The 17585-nt window shown below is 35.9% G+C and overlaps 1 protein-coding gene and 1 non-coding gene across 4 annotated transcripts in view; one reads left to right on the top strand and one right to left on the bottom strand.

Annotated features, from left to right (window-relative positions):
• The window catches only part of ANO3 (anoctamin 3), a 428911-nt gene that overhangs the window by 162474 nt on the left and 248852 nt on the right, over positions 1–17585 (bottom strand). The window lies entirely within an intron of this gene.
• On the top strand, positions 12082–12154 carry TRNAK-CUU. The gene has a single exon. It is a non-coding gene; the product is annotated as a tRNA-Lys (tRNA).

Genomic DNA, 17585 nt, shown 5'->3' with positions numbered 1-17585 from the left:
GTAGAGAGAGACTAGTTTTCCAGATTCAACATTCAAGGTCTACTTTCTTCCTTAGGTTATAAACATGTAATACAACATTTAAGAACTTCTCATCTTGTTCTTTACTTCTTTCCCTTCTCCACAAAATCCCATTTGTGGAGACAATTAGTAAACAAGGTAGAAATTTGTCACATACTGTAGAAGAAAATGAGAGATTGCATATCACACTGTGCATTAGACAAAGCTCTTCTTCTGGAGCAATTTTTCTTAGTTTATTTTATTTCTCCTCTAAGTACCTGCTCCCCCTCTTGGATTTTTTTTTTCCTTAATCTCAATCTACCTCCCTTTCTCCACACAGAATAAGACCACGAAAGGGATAAAGTCAACCTTGTCACCCACTGTGGCTGTGAATCCTTGAAACAGTGATTTGATCTCACATATCTTCAATTTTCCCATCAATAATAATATGAATACTCTGTCTGATTGATAAATCACTATGCACCAGCATAATTCTAAATTTCATATGAATATCCATTCATTGATTCCTTATAAATATCCTATGAGGTAGGTATCATTGTCTGTTACTGCTCTCCCACCTTATTTTACAGAGAGGAAATTTGAGTCAAAGAAAATTTAAACAGCTTTTCCACCACAGCATGCAAAAGGCAGCACCAAATCCAAATTCATGTGTCTTAAATTCAGGAGCTGAGTTCTAAACTATTATATAGTCAAGATGCATATCTATAAAGTGATAAGAATCATACCGATTTCACATACACTTATTATGTAGAGTCCCATGTACTCTTTAGCACATATTATTTGTTACTTTTACAATTACTGTTGCTATTTTCAATTTTTATTTTTAGTACTACTATCAAGTATATACAGGGCTTCCCTGGTAGCTCAGATGGTAAGAGCATCTGCCTACAATGCGGGATACCCGGGTCCAGTCCCTGGGTCGGGAAGATCCCCTGGAGAAGGAAATGGCAACCCACTCCAGTACTCTTGGCTGGAAAATCCCATGGACTGAGGAGCCTGTAGGCTCCATGGGGTCACAAAGAGTTGGACACGACTGAGCGACTTCACTTCATTTCACCTCACTTCATCAAGTATATAAAAGACCAACATCCCTACACAAGAGATCCTCCAATGCCATACCTGCCCTTCAGAATCAAACTGAGGAGCTTATGTCATAAATTGAAATGTCCATACTGTCATTTATGTAAGGAGTTACATGTGTTATCCAGTTAAGTGACAATATAAAGTCCATTTGTTTGAATGCTCAGTTAATCAGTTAATCCACTCTGTGTGTGGATGTGTTTTGTAAATCTATATGACATCACAAACGCTTGCATTTATGGGTATGAGGCAACAAAGGCTCTTGAATAAGACTTGTTATATAAATCCATATTGCCTCCTTACCTGTAGTCTCTGCACAGGCCCTTTCTCCCACCCTCTCTGCTATGGCTCTGTGTGTCTCTTGTCTTGGCCACTGCACACACATGACCTGCTCTAGACCCTGCTGTTGTTCATGCCTCAGCCTTCGTCTGCTCCAATGGCGCTTTTAACTTTTTCCAAGTCTGCTTTCATTTTCCCAATAATCTGCATGCTTGCTACACAATGAAGACAAAGTTAAGTGCTGCTCAGAGGTGACTGCTGTTTTAAATTCAGTTATCTTTCATTCTCTCCTCTCTTGACCCACAGATATGGATGCAACTGTATGTGTGATGCACATACACTTCTATGATATATAATATGCAAGGTGGCCATGTCCTATTGCACTGTTAAATACCCAAACAGTATTCAGTTTTACAGTTCTTTCGTTTATTTACCTTCCAGTGAAGAATAGGCCTATTCTTCTAGCTATTCTAGTGAAGAATAGGCTTTCCTGATGACTCAGATGATAAAGAATCTGCCTGCAGTGCAGGAGATCCAAGTTCAATCCCTGGGTCAGGAAGATCACCTGGAGAAGGGAATGGAAACCCATTGCAATATTCTTGCCTGGAGAATTCCATAGACAGAGAAGCCAGGACACAACTGAGCAACTAACACTTATTGTGAATGGTAATGATTCATTGAAGAATATTTTGGCTATATTTGCTAAATCATTCTTTGGTATGATTCATCATGATTCAGTGAATATCCCTGTTCATACACCCCTATTAACCTCTCTAATTGTTTTATTCATATAAATCCTAGAAGTAAAATTACTCAAAACTTTTATCCAATTTCAAAGATAGGCTTGATTTTCTCCTTTTTCATAAACTTTATCTTAACTCTTACGGCCACAATCATAACTCTATTCCACTTAAAGTTGTAATGTTTTCCCAATATTCTTCTTCATGCTCACTTATTTAACAAGTTTATTGTGTGTTCCTGTTATAAGGCAGGCTTTGTGCAAGGTGTTGATGTAATTACAAAGAAAAATAGACCATGATCCCCATCCTTGAGAGAGTAATTTAGTCAAGCAGACAGATAGGACAAGTTAATTACAATTTGGTGTGATTTGGGCTATATAAGGGGTGAGTGCAAGAGCTGAGAAGAAAGATAAAGTGACTGTCTGGAGAAGGAAGGAAAAGTCTTCTCTTTAAAAAATGGTGCTAGAACAAGCAGACAGTCAAATGCAAAACAGGACAAAACAACTAATCTAGATGGACTACACTCTTCATGAAAATAATTCAAAATGGATCACAGACTTAAATATAAAATATAAAACTATAAAATTGCTAGAAGATAACATGAAGGAAACCTAGATGATCTCTGATATAGTGATGGTGTTTTAGATACAACACCAAAGTCATGATCTCTGAAAGAAATAATGTATGGCTAGACTTGATTAAAATTCTGCTCTGGAAACAGATAATATCAAGAGAATTAGAAGACAAGGCATAGACTAACAGAAAATATTTTCAAAAGACATATCTGATAAAGAACTGTTATCCTAAGTAAACAAAGAAATCCTAAAACTCAATATAAAAAAATCAGTTACAAATGGCATGTGATTACTGAAAATACAACTCTTCAAAGAAGATGGTAAATAAGTATATGAAAAGATGCTCCACACTGTATGCTATCAGGGAAATGCAAATGAAAACAATAGTGAGATACCATTACAAATATATTAAAATGGCCAAAATCTAGTACACTAATAACCATAAATGCTGGTGAGGATGTGGAGCAACAGGAATTCTTACTCATTGCTGGTGAAAATGCAAAATGATATAGCTACTTTGGAAGACAATTTGGGGGTTCGTTATAAAACTAAACATTCTCTTAATATATGATTCAGAAATTGCATTCCTAGGTATTTACCCAAAAGAGTTGAAAATCTATGTACACACAAAAATCTGAATGTGCATGTTCACAGCAGCTTTATGAATAATTGCTCAAGCTTGGAAGCAACCAAGCTGTCCTTCAGCAGGTCAATGGATACACTGTGGCACAGTCAGACAATGGAATAATATTCAGCACCAAAAGTAAGTAGATTATAAAGCTATGAAAAGACATCAGTTCAGTTTAGCCGCTCAGTCGTGTCTGACTCTTTGCGATCCCATGGACCGCTAGAGGAATCTTAAATGGATATTGCTCAGTAAAACAAAACAATCTGGAAAGGCTATATGCTGTATGATTCCCAACTATGTGACATTCTGGAGAAGACAAAACTATGGAAACAACACAAATACTAATAAAAAGAAAAGTGGTTGCTGGCAAGCGGCCGGAGTAAGGTAGAGAGAAACAGTCAGAGCACAGAGAATTTTTGAACAGTGAAAATGCTCTGTATGGTATTATAATGATGTATATACATCATCATACATTTATTCAACCCATAGAATGTACAATACTGAGAGTTAACCCTAAGGTAAACTGTGTACTTTGGATGATTATGAAGTGTCAATGTAGGTTTATCATTAGTGAAAAATGTACCATTCTGATGAGTGATGCTGGTAATGAGGAAGACTATACATGTGTGAGGGTAAGGAGATATAGGAAATTTCTGTCCCTTCCTTTTAATTTTGTTGTAAATCTAAAATTTCTCTAAATATAGTCTTTAAAAAATGGTATGTGATTTGATTGCTGAAAAACGAACAGAAGAAAGGGGAGAAAACTCTGCATGTAAAGGCACAGGTCACAGAAGTGGGGGGAGTTATTAAAGATCCATTAGGGCGTTGGTTCTGATTGTGTTGGGAGACACTGGTATCTGAAAAGGCTGTCAAGGAACAGAAAGGACGATACTCATGCACCCTAACATTTCCATCAGGGTTGCACTTATGTCCCTATTTTTGTATTTCCCAACAAACTACAAGCCTTTTGAACTGGAACTATACTTTATTCATTTTGTAGCCACTATATTTTGTATAATGCTTGGAGTGTATATGTATGTGCACACATACACACACACCCATGACTCAGTCATTCAACCTGTGGTTGTCTTCTCAAAGTCACAGAGTTTTCTTTTCAATGATACATGTGAATTTAGAAATTCTATAATAATATGCATTTTTACTGTATAAAAAATAAATGGACTAAAAAATCACCCATAATCCCAGTATGATACCTGAAGACTCTTTTTACACACAGGCAAGTATAATTTTGCTTTCAAACTGGCTTTCTTCTTTCCCTCTTTGACATGTTCCCATGTCACTAGAACCAACATCACTGTGATTTTTTTAATAACTATCATCCCTATGGTTATACATATACATACATTCTGATGTTGGAAACTCATGTATCTACCCCAACTGCCAGCACTCCTGGCTACACCACCATCATATTTAAACTGAACTGCTCTAACACCACCTTACTCTCATCACTGTATGCACATTCTCATATAGAGTGATCTTAGGAAAACAGAAATCTGTTGGAAACTCTTTGAACTTAGAATGAAATCCAGACTCCCCGGCCCAAGGGCCCCTGTAATGGTGTGCTTGCTTACCTCTCTCTCTCCTCTCGTTTCAGCCATCCTGGCGTTCAGTCTCTGTATTCTTGCCACACAGGCTATATATCAGTTTCTCAAACACACCAAGCTCTTTCCCATTCCAGGGCCCTCATAAGAGGCACCTCTCTGCCTGGAATGCCTCCTTCTCACACTCTTCCTTCGGCTGACTTCTCATCTTTCAGTTCTTGGCATTAATACCTTCTGAGAGGTTAATACCTCCCTGATTGCCCTGTGTAGCTCCTCTTCCACTATTTAATGACCCACTTAATGACAACTTGTAAGTAGTTATTTAACTTGTTAGTTTATTATCTATTTTCTGACTCCTCCATTAGACATCTACAGGCTTTGCAAGGGTAGGGGTTCTGCCTGTTTTATTCATCAAGAAATATCCAGACTTATAAGGTCTGGCATATGGCAGGCTCTCAAAATATAGAGTACGCTGGAGATATTAAGGGAAGATGTCAGGGAATGGTTCTCAAATGTGGGACCAGTACCAGCAACATCAACATCATCTGAGAATTTCTTAGGAAAACAAATTCTCTGGCCTCAACTAGAATTACTGTTATCAGAAGCTCTGGTGTAGAGCTTTGTCACCTGTTTTTTTAACAAGCCCTACAGGTGATTTTCATGTTTCCAGCCTGACAACCACTGTTGCAAGGTATCTGTTTAGAAAAAGAAACATTTTGTTTGAAAGTTGCCACAGCTAAAATTTCTTAGAATGTGAAATCTGAACCTCTGTGTGTGTGTATGTGCTCAAGCGTGTCTGACTCTTTGCAACCCTGTGAACTATAGCCCGCCAGGCTCCTCTGTCCATGGGATTTCCCAGGCAAGAATACTGGAGTGGATTGCCGTTTCCTTCTGCAATTTGAAACTTCAATATCACCAAATGTAATTTCTCATTTATTGACCAAAAAAAATGCTGAAAAATAATTTTTTAAAAATATTTTAACCTGACAATTAGTGAAGTTTTGCTTATAGTTTTGTTTTTAAGGTTATAAAATACACATAATTCTTATAAAATCAAGTAAAATTATGCAGCACATACTCTTCTCTGAAAAAAGTCCTCAAATGTAACGCTACTTTCCTACTGATGGCTGAGTACTAATTCAGTTAAAATCAGGTATAATTATGGAAGAACAAATTTCCTACTTTTCTCAAGATGGTTCATAATGTTCAGAATAATGTATCAAACACTTGGTCTTTGAGGTGAATTTTTCCATTAGTGACTTTAGTTATTTTATTTAAGGGGAATCAGTTTTTTACATTTGGAGTGTCCTATGAAATGGAGCTGGTTCACTGAGTAACACAGTATCAGTGGAATTGCAAAGAAGATAGAAAATAAATCACTAAAGGTGGAACTTCAGATTGGATTCAAAACACTTGAATTACCTGACCTGCTATCACTGGATTAACTGTGACTCTGAATACCATAGAATATGACATATATCCATAGAAAGAATAAAGATAATGAAGCAACTGTAAGTATTCTTTGTAAAAGTCAAAAAGGAACCAAAAGGAAGAGAGAAACAAAATACTGATTGAATTTCTGTAATGTAATAGGCACTATATTATACTAAGTGCTGTTTTTAAAGACTATCATATTATTCTCTTTCCACCCATTTTTATTTGCCAAAATCAAAGGTTTTCTGGTTTTTATAATGAAAACCAAAAGTCAAACCTTTCTAAGCAGATTATGATGGGGTAGACTATGGTTTTTCTACTGAGTTCTCAATGAAATAAACATTTGTTTTTTAACATATGAGCTTTAAATATAATCTTAGTGGGAATAATTGACAGAGAATACATTTTAGCATACTTTTCCTGCCCACTTATTTTTATATTTCATATACTATAAAATGAATCTTTTAAGTATTTATTTTTTTAAAAGAACACTTATTTACATATCAGTGATGATCTATTTTAGATGATCTAACCTTGAATGCAGATTTAGAAGTTGAACCTCTGATCTCCAAAGGGAAGTAGCTGACAATTTTAAACAAAGAAATGAAAGCCTTCAGAATGGGATAAAATTAATTTTATCACCTTTAAATGCATGAGAAAATACAGTAGGTTGAAAAACATTTTGTTCCCTTGTTTAAAACAAAATTAATTTCATAGTTGTGTCACTTGTTTAACATTTAATGTTACAAGACATGCTTCTTTAAATTCAGATTTTTTTCTCATTCGACTTTGACATATTATTAACTAAAATATCTTGTATAAAAAATAATTTAAGAACATCTTAAAAAGACATACTTTTGTAAGTGATTATACTTTATAAATATTTTGAATCAAGAACAAATTTTAGAGTAGAACTTGTGAATACCTATTTCATTGAAACCAAAAATCAAATGCATTTAAAAATAGTCAAAACTTCAGAGAGGCAGCATCTGTTACGTGAGATAAACACTGATGCTTAAAATATATCCATTTAGATCATATATTTCTTATTTTTAAAAATACATTTCTAGTATTTGAAAGAACAGATATACTCATCTTCAATTCTGAAATCAGTATCTATAATTCTTAGTTGACATCTTACATATTTTTAAGGAAACAGAAAAGTAAAATAGAATTCCTAGATTGATATACTTATTTAAACATACCACAGTCAGAGTTCTGGGTTCAGCTGCATTTGGAATCCTTCATTGCTGACAACAGAGTTTCAAATGACAATCTTCTTCGAAGCACTCTTCAGCTTGACAACAGAAAGTTCTCCCTTCCACCTCCTGCTTTTTCCATTAGCTAGAGTGTTACATATTGAACACTGCACAAAGCATTTGACTGGAGGGTTTTTAGACAACTCTTTAAATGCCTGAGTCTGAATAATGATTAAAAGGGGAAAAAAGATAACACATCATCTCTTTATAAGAACTTCTGTATTTTTTTATTACTTTATTTTAAGGGGGAGTGGTTATGGGGTGGAGTAGGGGGCTGCCTTCGTGTGTCATTGTTTAATAGTGTCTACGTATGATTCATCTAAATGGCATTTAGTTATATAATGTCAGTGACATTTTGATGATTTTACTGTCAATTTTTAATGATCTACTGCATATTCTTAGGTTATTTGAATTAGTTGGGCAGATTAACATAAAAGGTGGGAGGTATGTTTCAGCCTGAATAATAGTGGTCTGACAAACAAAAACTTTTTTTATTGGTGAACCTTTTTTTAATAGGTAATTTTTTTTGATAGCTGAGTGAGGTTGCCTATATACTTTTTTCCAGTTCATGTAAATGGCCACATTTTCTTTTTCACTAGAGAAAGTTACAACAGAACTATTTGTAGTTTTTGAAAAATCCTGTTATCTGTTACTTGATATTGTATTATATTGGCTCTGGGATGAAAATGATGAAGTGTGATTGTAAACTGAAAACAACAGAAGTAATTGTTACCTAAAAAAAAAATAATAAATGAATAAATAGAACTGAACAATTTTGTCCTTCTGTGATTAACATTGACAGGATAAAATGCAACAGAAGGTTATATTTATTTCTGTCAAGAAAACCTCCACAGGATAGCTTGTAATTGAGACTGACAAGACACTGCACTAAGAATCAGCCACTTAATGGATATGGCCCTGAATTAATCAGCATGCTAAAAGTGGATTTTCTAGTTAATCCCACATAATAGAACATTTTAATGTCACACAAGAGTTTGAAACCTTTAAACAACAAATGGAAGATTACTGTAATTCCTATGTCTACACTGTCTGTGTCATCAAGGGGTTAATAAAATCATGCAAGTCTCCATGACTAGGATCCTCACCTGGAATCTTGAATTGCAGCTTGCAAAGAAGCCAACAGTCACAAGACAATTTTTTAAAATTCTACAAGTTTCAGAAGTTGTTTAATAAACACAAGAATACTTAATTTTGTTGATATTTTCTTCCCTTTTAAAATAGTGATAGTGGCTCAGAATGGTCATATTTTGATGGATGCATTTGCTGGCAGGAAGGAGTCTGTAGGCCAGTGTGAATAGAGGCAAAGGGCATGGGGCAGTGAAGGGCTTTAAGCAGCAGAAAAGAGGTGAGTATTTCACAGTTTATTAGGATTTGAGCATAGGAACCTCAATTTTATAGTTTCTTCTTAAGCAGAAAACATGGACAAAAGCATAATATCCATGGTCCCTAGTGAACATGAGGATTCCTGAGTGAGGTGAACATGTTCTCTACCTGATGGACTTGTCTCGTGGGTTCTCCAGGCCCTTGTGCACACCTCCAATACGTTGTTCAGCACAGCACAGAGCCTGGTAGTGAGGTGGCCTCTATGGACTTCCTGCCGACTGCTTACCTAGCTGTATGATAACAGGATACTTAGCCATTCCCAACTTCCATTTCCTCACCCCTGACAAAGGGGTAAAAAGATACCCAACTTTTTAAGAGTTGCAAATATAAATGGATGCAGGTCATCAACAAAATCTGTGAAGGATCCTTAATAGATGTCAGCTGTTGTAATTATTTAATGTTATTTTTATTAATGTTCCAATTCCCAGTCCAGTGTTCCTTCTGCTACACACACAACCTGGAGAGCCTCAAGTTAGGAGATTAATGAAGTAGACTTGACTTCAGCTGTGTCCAAATAGCATTAGTTTTGACTTGATTTCACTGACTGCCCTCGCATCTCAGCAGGTAGAGAAAGAGTTTGATGTGAGCCTATCATTGACTGACTGTATAAATATCAAGCAGAAGAATTATCCGCACCATTTAACTGGTGTGCCCACACATTAATTTATTAAATTTGCTTTCACGTCCCATAAATGTATATAAGATTCTGCAGACAAGTTATTGCAGCTTTCATTTTAGAGCTAAAGTCCCCCAGGGAGGCTTAGGAGATCTCCCAAGATGAGCTAAATACTCCTGGGGACAACCAGTAAGCTGGTGATTGAGGAAGCCTGTTCTGTGTCTAATTACCAAGACATTTGTTCCAGGAGAGAGAAAACATCTATGGCATTTTGTTTGTTTTCTTGTATCGCTTATGAAATAAGACAACTTCCTAAATAGGCACATTTTCCCCATATAGTCTTTAAGGGAACAAAAAGACAACAATCCCAACAAAGCCATCCCTCACCTAAATCTACTCTCATAATTAAATGTCTCTTGATCTAGCCTCCTGCTCTGGACATAGCTGTAGGGGCTTTTGCGGAGGAGTAGAGTTTTGTGGAGTTTAATTTTTCCCCTGATTTACAAGGGTAGTTCCCATACTGTGTGGCAGATGCATTTGAAAACATTTAGATCGCTGATTATTATGTAACCCCAAGGAGTATACACATCCTCCTCTGTGGCTCTTTTGCTAGAAATATTAAGTCTGTAACAAACTCCCTGTAAATTTTTATTTTGTTGATACATGAGTAAATTACAAATAGGTCAGTCCACTCCTGGGATGTAGAGGGTTAGTCACACAATATTAAAATACAGAACTACCTACTTCAGAGCAACATTTTAGGATTTTTGAAATATATGATTAATATATGAGTATGTTTATTATAGTTAACTATTAAGCTGAAGTCAGAAAAGCATAGAGTATTGAGGATAAAGAAACATGCTACAATCCAATTCTGTTCCTGCCGAGTTCAGAGGCTGGGCAAAAGCTTACCTCTTTAAATCTGATTTTCTTCACTAGTAAAACTACTACTACTTACTTTCCTTATTATGAGAATTAAATTAGATTTTATATATATATATATATATATATATATATATATATATATATATATATATAAAGAGAGAGAGAGAGAGCACTTCTGATGTATAAGTGATGAGTACATCCTAGGGGAAAATCTAAATGCTATTTAATGATAGTTAACATACTAAAAAGCTGAAGTCCTGAATTGCTCTTATCTCACCAGTATAGCAAAGTGGAAAAGCAGTTGTAGAAAACAGAACCATCCTATTTTAAATTCTGCATATGCCCATTTACTAGCTGTGTGAAATTTTTTAAAATAGGAATTATAGTAGTGTAATACTTAACAGCTTACATATAAGAATATGTGAAATAAACTTCAAGTCATGTGAATTTGACCAATCAGTTTAAGTTTTTGTACACAATGCTAATAATTTTATTTATGAAAAAGAGCTATATTATTTTTATATAGATGGTATCAAACTGCATTTTAAAACCATTTTCTTATTACATAATTATACACTGTGATCATTTCACATCATCCTTAAATAATTGGGGACTTATTTTTCAATAGAATATCACCTTATTTAAAGGCATTACTACTTTTAATTTCATTTTTTACTCTTGAACATTTAAGTGCTTTATATTCCCTCCCCCACAATTCCCTTACAAATTACAGTGTGAGAAACATCTTTAAACAATTATTTGGGCTAACATCTAATTACGTTCTCTGAATAAGTTCCTAGAAGTGGGTCAAAGGAAAGATTATTTTAAGGTTTTTAATCCTTACTGTCAAATTACTTTCCAGAAAATTTGGATCAATACACATATCTACCAACAAAAAGTAAAAGTGACAGTTCATAGTATCAATTCTGAGTTTTATTTTTAAAATTATAATTATACATAATTGTATATATATAATTATAATTATTTGGTTTAAAAATTGTTTACTTTTGTATTTCTGCAATTACTAGTTCTGTTAATCACTTTACATGTTAAAACTGTATTGTTTTTTAATTATTTTTTTACTTGTGCATTTATCAATTATATTACCAAGATGTCTTTGTAGATTAAGAATATTAACCAACCTTTGGTATATTCTAGTATACTCTATATGTAGAATCTTAAGTTTATCTCTTTCTTCTTAATGCTATTGTAATTTTGATACTAGTAAGTATCTAGTCAACTCCATCAAGATTTCCATGATTAATTTTGTTGCTTGTGTAGAAAATCCCTTTAGAGAAACCATTTTTCCAGTCTGTGATTAGAAAAAAAAATGCTTGTTTTATTTTTACACATACAATTTTGAATGGATTAACTATTTAGCTCTTCAATTCATTTCGGTGTAAGATGTGAGGTAGGCATCTGAAAACATTTTGCGTGAATACTAAGTCGTGTCTGATTCTATACCACCCTATGGACTGTGACTTCCCTGGTGGCGCAGGTGGTAAAGCGTCTGCCTACAATGTGGGAGACCTGGGTTCGATCCCTGGGTGGAGAAGATCTCCTGGAGAAGGGAATGGCAACTCACTCCAGTATCCTTAGGCGCCCGGCTAGCTCAGTCGGTAGAGCATGGGGCGCTTAATCCCAGGTTCCCGGGTTCGAGCCCCACGTTGGGCACATGCAGCATTTGGGCTTCCCTGGTGGCTCAGAGTTTGCAATGAGGGAGACCTGGGTTCGATCCCTGGGTCGGGAAGATCCCCTGGAGAAGGAAATGGCAATCCACTCCAGTATTCTTGCCTGGAGAATCCCTTGGACGAAGGAGCCTGGTGGGCTACAGTCCACGGGGTCGCAAAGAGTCGGACAGACTGAGCGACTTCACTTTCACTTTCACTATGGACTGAAGCCCACCAGGCTCCTCTGTCCATGGGATTCTCCAGGCAAGAATACTGGATCGGTTGCCATGCCGTTCTCCAGGGGATCTTCCCAACCCAGGGATCAAACCCACATCTCTTATGTCTCCTGTGTTGGCAGAAGGGGTCTTTACCAATAGCGCCACCTGGGAAGCCTGAAAACATTTTAGAATGAATGAGTGAAGTCACTCAGTTGTGTCCGACTTTTTGTGACCCCATGGACTGTAGACTCCCAGGTTTCTCTGTCCATGGGATTCTCCAGGCAAGAACACTGGAGTGGGTTGCCATAACCGCTTCCAAATTACTGATCAGTTACTGTGAGAACATTTGCACATTTTTTAAAAGATTGATGTCTTTACAATTTGAAATGCTACTTTTATCACAATACATACACGAACACATGAACACATTTGGGTTTAAACAACTCATAGATAATGTGGAGGGGTTCTAGAAAATCTTATGCTAAATCTTAGGGAAATTATACACTAGCAATTAGCAAGTATAGAACACACCCTCATCATTTTCTGATGAGGGCTTTTGAGGGTCAAGGTAAGTGATTAAACAGCACAGTTGAGGGACATGCCTTCTATGGCCACAGGGAAGATAATGCTCCCCTCAGCATCAAAGAGTCTGCAGACAAGATCAGGTATTTGTTAGACTGCTTAAAAAGGAGTCTTTTTAAAACTAGGGAAGAAGATAAATTTAAAATACTGGCAAAAACATTAAGAAACCAAAATTATTTCCTGCATGTCCCATGGTTTACATAAAAATTAAATATTTAGGGTACAGTTTCCCACAATTAAATTATTAAATATAAACAAGTATTATCTCAGGTCCTAAGTTAGGGAAATATTAGCATTTTCTTTAGGAACCATCTCAATAAATGCAAATAATTAGTATTTAATTTCACATATACTCATCAGCTGAAGCAGCCATACTGGGTCAAGTTTAGTCATTTACCTTGTATTTTAAATTAATATTATCTTATAATTACTGGGGCAAAGTATGCAAATTCAGAATATTAACACCTACACATTATTTGAAGACAAAGAACCATTGAATTGAATTAAACAACTGCCAATGTCCACAGGGAAGGTACACTGTAGAAGACCATAGAGACCATCTGCCTGCATTATCACCATTATATGATCTGTGCTTCTCCAGCCTTAGAAAATTATTTCTGTTACCAATTTAGTTAAAGATGAACATCATCTGCCAACGAAAGTAGACACAGTCAAATTGAATGGCCTTGTGATTCAAATTTAATGAACTGCTAAAATATTCATATCAGGATTTTCCTGGTCTATAACCCCTTTCTTGTCTGATATGATACCCAAAGTCCCTTAAGGGGGGGAGTCACTATAATTTGAAATATAGATTTATATTCTCAGATATTATTAGCAACATCTATAGTTATTTTTGGCATCCTGAGGGACAGTAGCAGCAGTAAACTCTTCATTAATGTCTAGTACACAAGCCACTGATTCTGCTTCACAGCTTCATTCCTTGTAATCTAGATTAATCACAGACATTCTCCGTAAACTGTCCACATCTAGAAGCCTCAGCTGGTATGAAGTATACGATTCCTTGATGGAGAAAGGGATTTTGTTTCTCAGAACCATCCAGTTGGTTATCGGACCTTATCGTCATGTGTTATTCATAGTTCTCTCTATACTAATGAGACAGAGATAGGAAATATTTACCGAAATCATCTTAAAAAGAATCCCCCTCTCCTCTAAAACTTTGCTTGCAGTCTGCCCAGGTGCTCCAGTCTATGAATCCATAGAATTGCTCTTTTTCTCACATTACATTATTAATTTTCTCCCTCAATTTTCTTGTCTACACATGTGTGACACAGTCTTTTTGTCAAAATGTTAGAAAGGAGATAAACTTGCCTTTAAAAAAGCTAGTTCTTCACCAATTTTAATGGGTGTTTGGAACATTGCTAACAATACACATATGGTTTAATGGAAGGTAATCTTGGAATTCTGCACTGATTCAAAGGTATAAAAAAACTACTTTTGTAAATAGAGTTTTATTTAAAAGGATAATTTAAGAAAATGTTAGATCCCTAGATTTCTCGTGATTTAGGTTATGACATTAAGATATACTTGGGCTCTATAGAATTAAATGGATAACATGGGTATGTGTGGAAAACTCGGGGACAATTTTACAAATGTTCCCTTTCCAGTGAGAAAGAATTCACTTTACATTTACAATCACTGGTGTCAGCAAATATGCTACCCTCTAACATTTATGGCTCCAATATGTATTGTGGAGAAATAAACCATCCCCAAATAATTTTTATTTAGCTCAGGAATCTGTGAGCAGGCTGGGCCCAGTTGTGTAGTTCTCCTGGTCTCAGCTAGACCTTCTGTGGGTTCTAGCTGGATTCTTTCACATCTCTGTGTCAGCTGGGACAACTGGACTCACTAGGCTTCAGTCCTTATTATCCTCTTGCAGGATGGCTCTCACATTCCTATGATGGAGGCAGAGTCCCAAGAGGAATAATGGGAGTGCCAGATCTTTCAAGTTCAAGGCTCAGCACTGGGACATTGTCACTTCTGCAGGCAATCTATTGATCAAAGCCCAAGGCCAGTCCAGTAAGAGTGCACCTGTTGGATGGGAGAATCTGCAAAGTTCCACTGAAAATATTGTAGGTATAGGGGAGAGGAAAGGGCTGTGGCCAATTTTCTATCTACTTCAATGCCCCAGAGATATTTAAATACAGCTTTTATTATAAAGCTTGAGGCTAGATAAATCTAGACTTATCTCATATCCAGTATCATCTCTAATCTCTAAAGCCTCTTAGCTTTCTCCATTTATATGCATGCCCACCTCCTGAACTGCATCCCACTACATGGACAGCAAAACCTGTCCATGTTTGCCATCTTTCTCTGTCCTTTGTCCTGTAGTGTCAAACTCTGCTCATAGTGGGTTAAAATAAATAAAAAATATGTCCTATTAACTTATCAATATCATTTTATCATATTAGGTATCAGTATCACGAGTTTAATCTCTGAAATATTAAGGAATTTTAGTGTAAATGATGTGCCTAAAGTTAATAACTTGAAGAAAACATTCTAAAGAAATAATTCATTTTACTGAAGATAATTCTAGAGCAAACTGTAGTATCTGACAAATGTATTTGACTCACAAAATTATCAGAAGCAGTGGATTTATGGTCAAAGCAAAATTCACCACACTGACTCAAGATCATTCAGGAAATGTTTCCACAATGGCTGACAAAACAAATTCTCAAGCAGATGTATAGTCTACCTATACAATAACCAGTAAACTAATCAGGTGGATTTCTATATTTATTTATTTGTTTTTACTATTGATAAACTCAACAGGAAGTCCTCATAAATTCAATGTAAGACACCACTTTGACACGTTTGGAGTTATTTTCCTAGAACCTAGTTTTTATAGCTGATGGCAATCTTGTTAGAAATTTCTATTTGTTTTCTGTAATCTAACACTTGTCATGATTTACAATGTAGTTTATGTTAGGAGTCATTTTCCTCTGTGAATCTTTGTTCCCTTTCTGCTGACTTTTTTATAAACTTGCTTTTTCATCTCTAAAATGTAATTGAATAACTTTTATGAAGAAATAAAATATCAATTACACTGTATAAAATGCATAGGACATGTTGCAGCCAGTACAGTTATCCCAAGAAAATAACATAATGCACAGATCTTCAGCCATACAACTAGATACATAGAGATTAATATGTGCTAATTTGAACCATATGAAAGTTGCTATTTAGTAGTTCACAAGTGAATGGATGTTGTCAATTTCCTAAGAGCCAACTTAAAATATATGTACATACATGTACACACATATATATGCATATCATTTAATGATGGGATGAAATATCAACAACCTCAGATATGCAAATGACACCACCCTTATGGCAGAAAGTGAAGACTTAAAGAGCCTCTTGTTGAAGGTTAAAGAGGAGGTTAAAAGACGTTTGCTCCTTGGAATAAAAGCAATGAAACCTAGACAGTGTATTAAAAAGCAGAGACATCACTTTGCCTACAAAGGTCTGTATAGTCAAAGCTATTGTTTTTCCAGTAGTCATGTATGGATGTGAGAGCTGAAAACTAAAAAAGGCTGAGTGCTGAAGAATTGATGCCTTCAAACTGTAGTGCTGGAGTCTTGAGAGTCCAGACTGCAAGGAGATCCAACCAGTCAGTCCTAAAGGAGATCAGTCCTGAATATTCATTGGAAGGACTGATGCTGAAGCTGAAGCTCCAGTACTTTGGCCACCTGATGCAAAGTGCTGACTCATTGGAAAAGACCCTGATGCTGGGAAAGACTGAAGGCAAAAGAAGAAGGGGATGGCAGAGGATGAGATGGTTGGGCGGTACTATCAACTCAATGAACATGAGTTGGACCAAACTCCTGGGAGCTACTGAAGGACAGTGAAGCCTGGCATGCTGCAGTCCTTGGGGGCACAAAGAGCTGGACATGACTGAGCGAACAACAGCAGAACTGAACAACAACAGCATAGTTATAAACTAAGGTTATTCAGATACTTGTTCAAACAATAGATATATAGGTCATTGCTTTTTTGAGGTTCTTTCTGATAAATGTACATAAAAAATACACCTAAAAAGATTATTTTGCCTTTCATTTATAGATAAGCTTTGCAAGCAAGTAGCCTAGCTAAATGTATTTTAAACATCTTTTTTCTTCTTTTGGAATAGAACTACTTATTCAAGTTGGATTTGTGCTGCACCTTAACCTATAAAATGGATGAAAATGGACATATTTTCATAGAAGATAGAAGAGTGAATCCAAAAACCTCCAGGTGATGCACTACATTTTCAAATTTGAATAGAAGTATAATAGAACTAACAGGACTTTAGGTTAGGATTACTGGACTGGACGACTGTGGTATAATACCATCATCACACACCACTCTCTTATTTTGCTGTCAAAAAGCAAAAGATGTATGCAGGTGTAATTATTTCTTCTTAACTTGAATATTCTAAAGTTCAAGTCTAGTCTAGAGATTTGGGAATTGGTGACTGTTGAGCAGAAATGGAATGGAAGATATCACTGGCGGTGGTGGTTTAGTTGCTAAGTCGTGTCCAACTCTTGCAATCCCATGGACTATATCCCACCAGGCTCCTCTGTCCTTGGGATTTTCCAGGCAAGAATACTGGAGTGATGTGCCTTTTCCTTC

Source organism: Cervus canadensis, chromosome 11, assembly GCF_019320065.1.
Source record: "Cervus canadensis isolate Bull #8, Minnesota chromosome 11, ASM1932006v1, whole genome shotgun sequence".
Lineage (NCBI taxonomy): Eukaryota > Metazoa > Chordata > Mammalia > Artiodactyla > Cervidae > Cervus > Cervus canadensis.
This window is presented reverse-complemented; position numbering and strand designations above follow the sequence as displayed.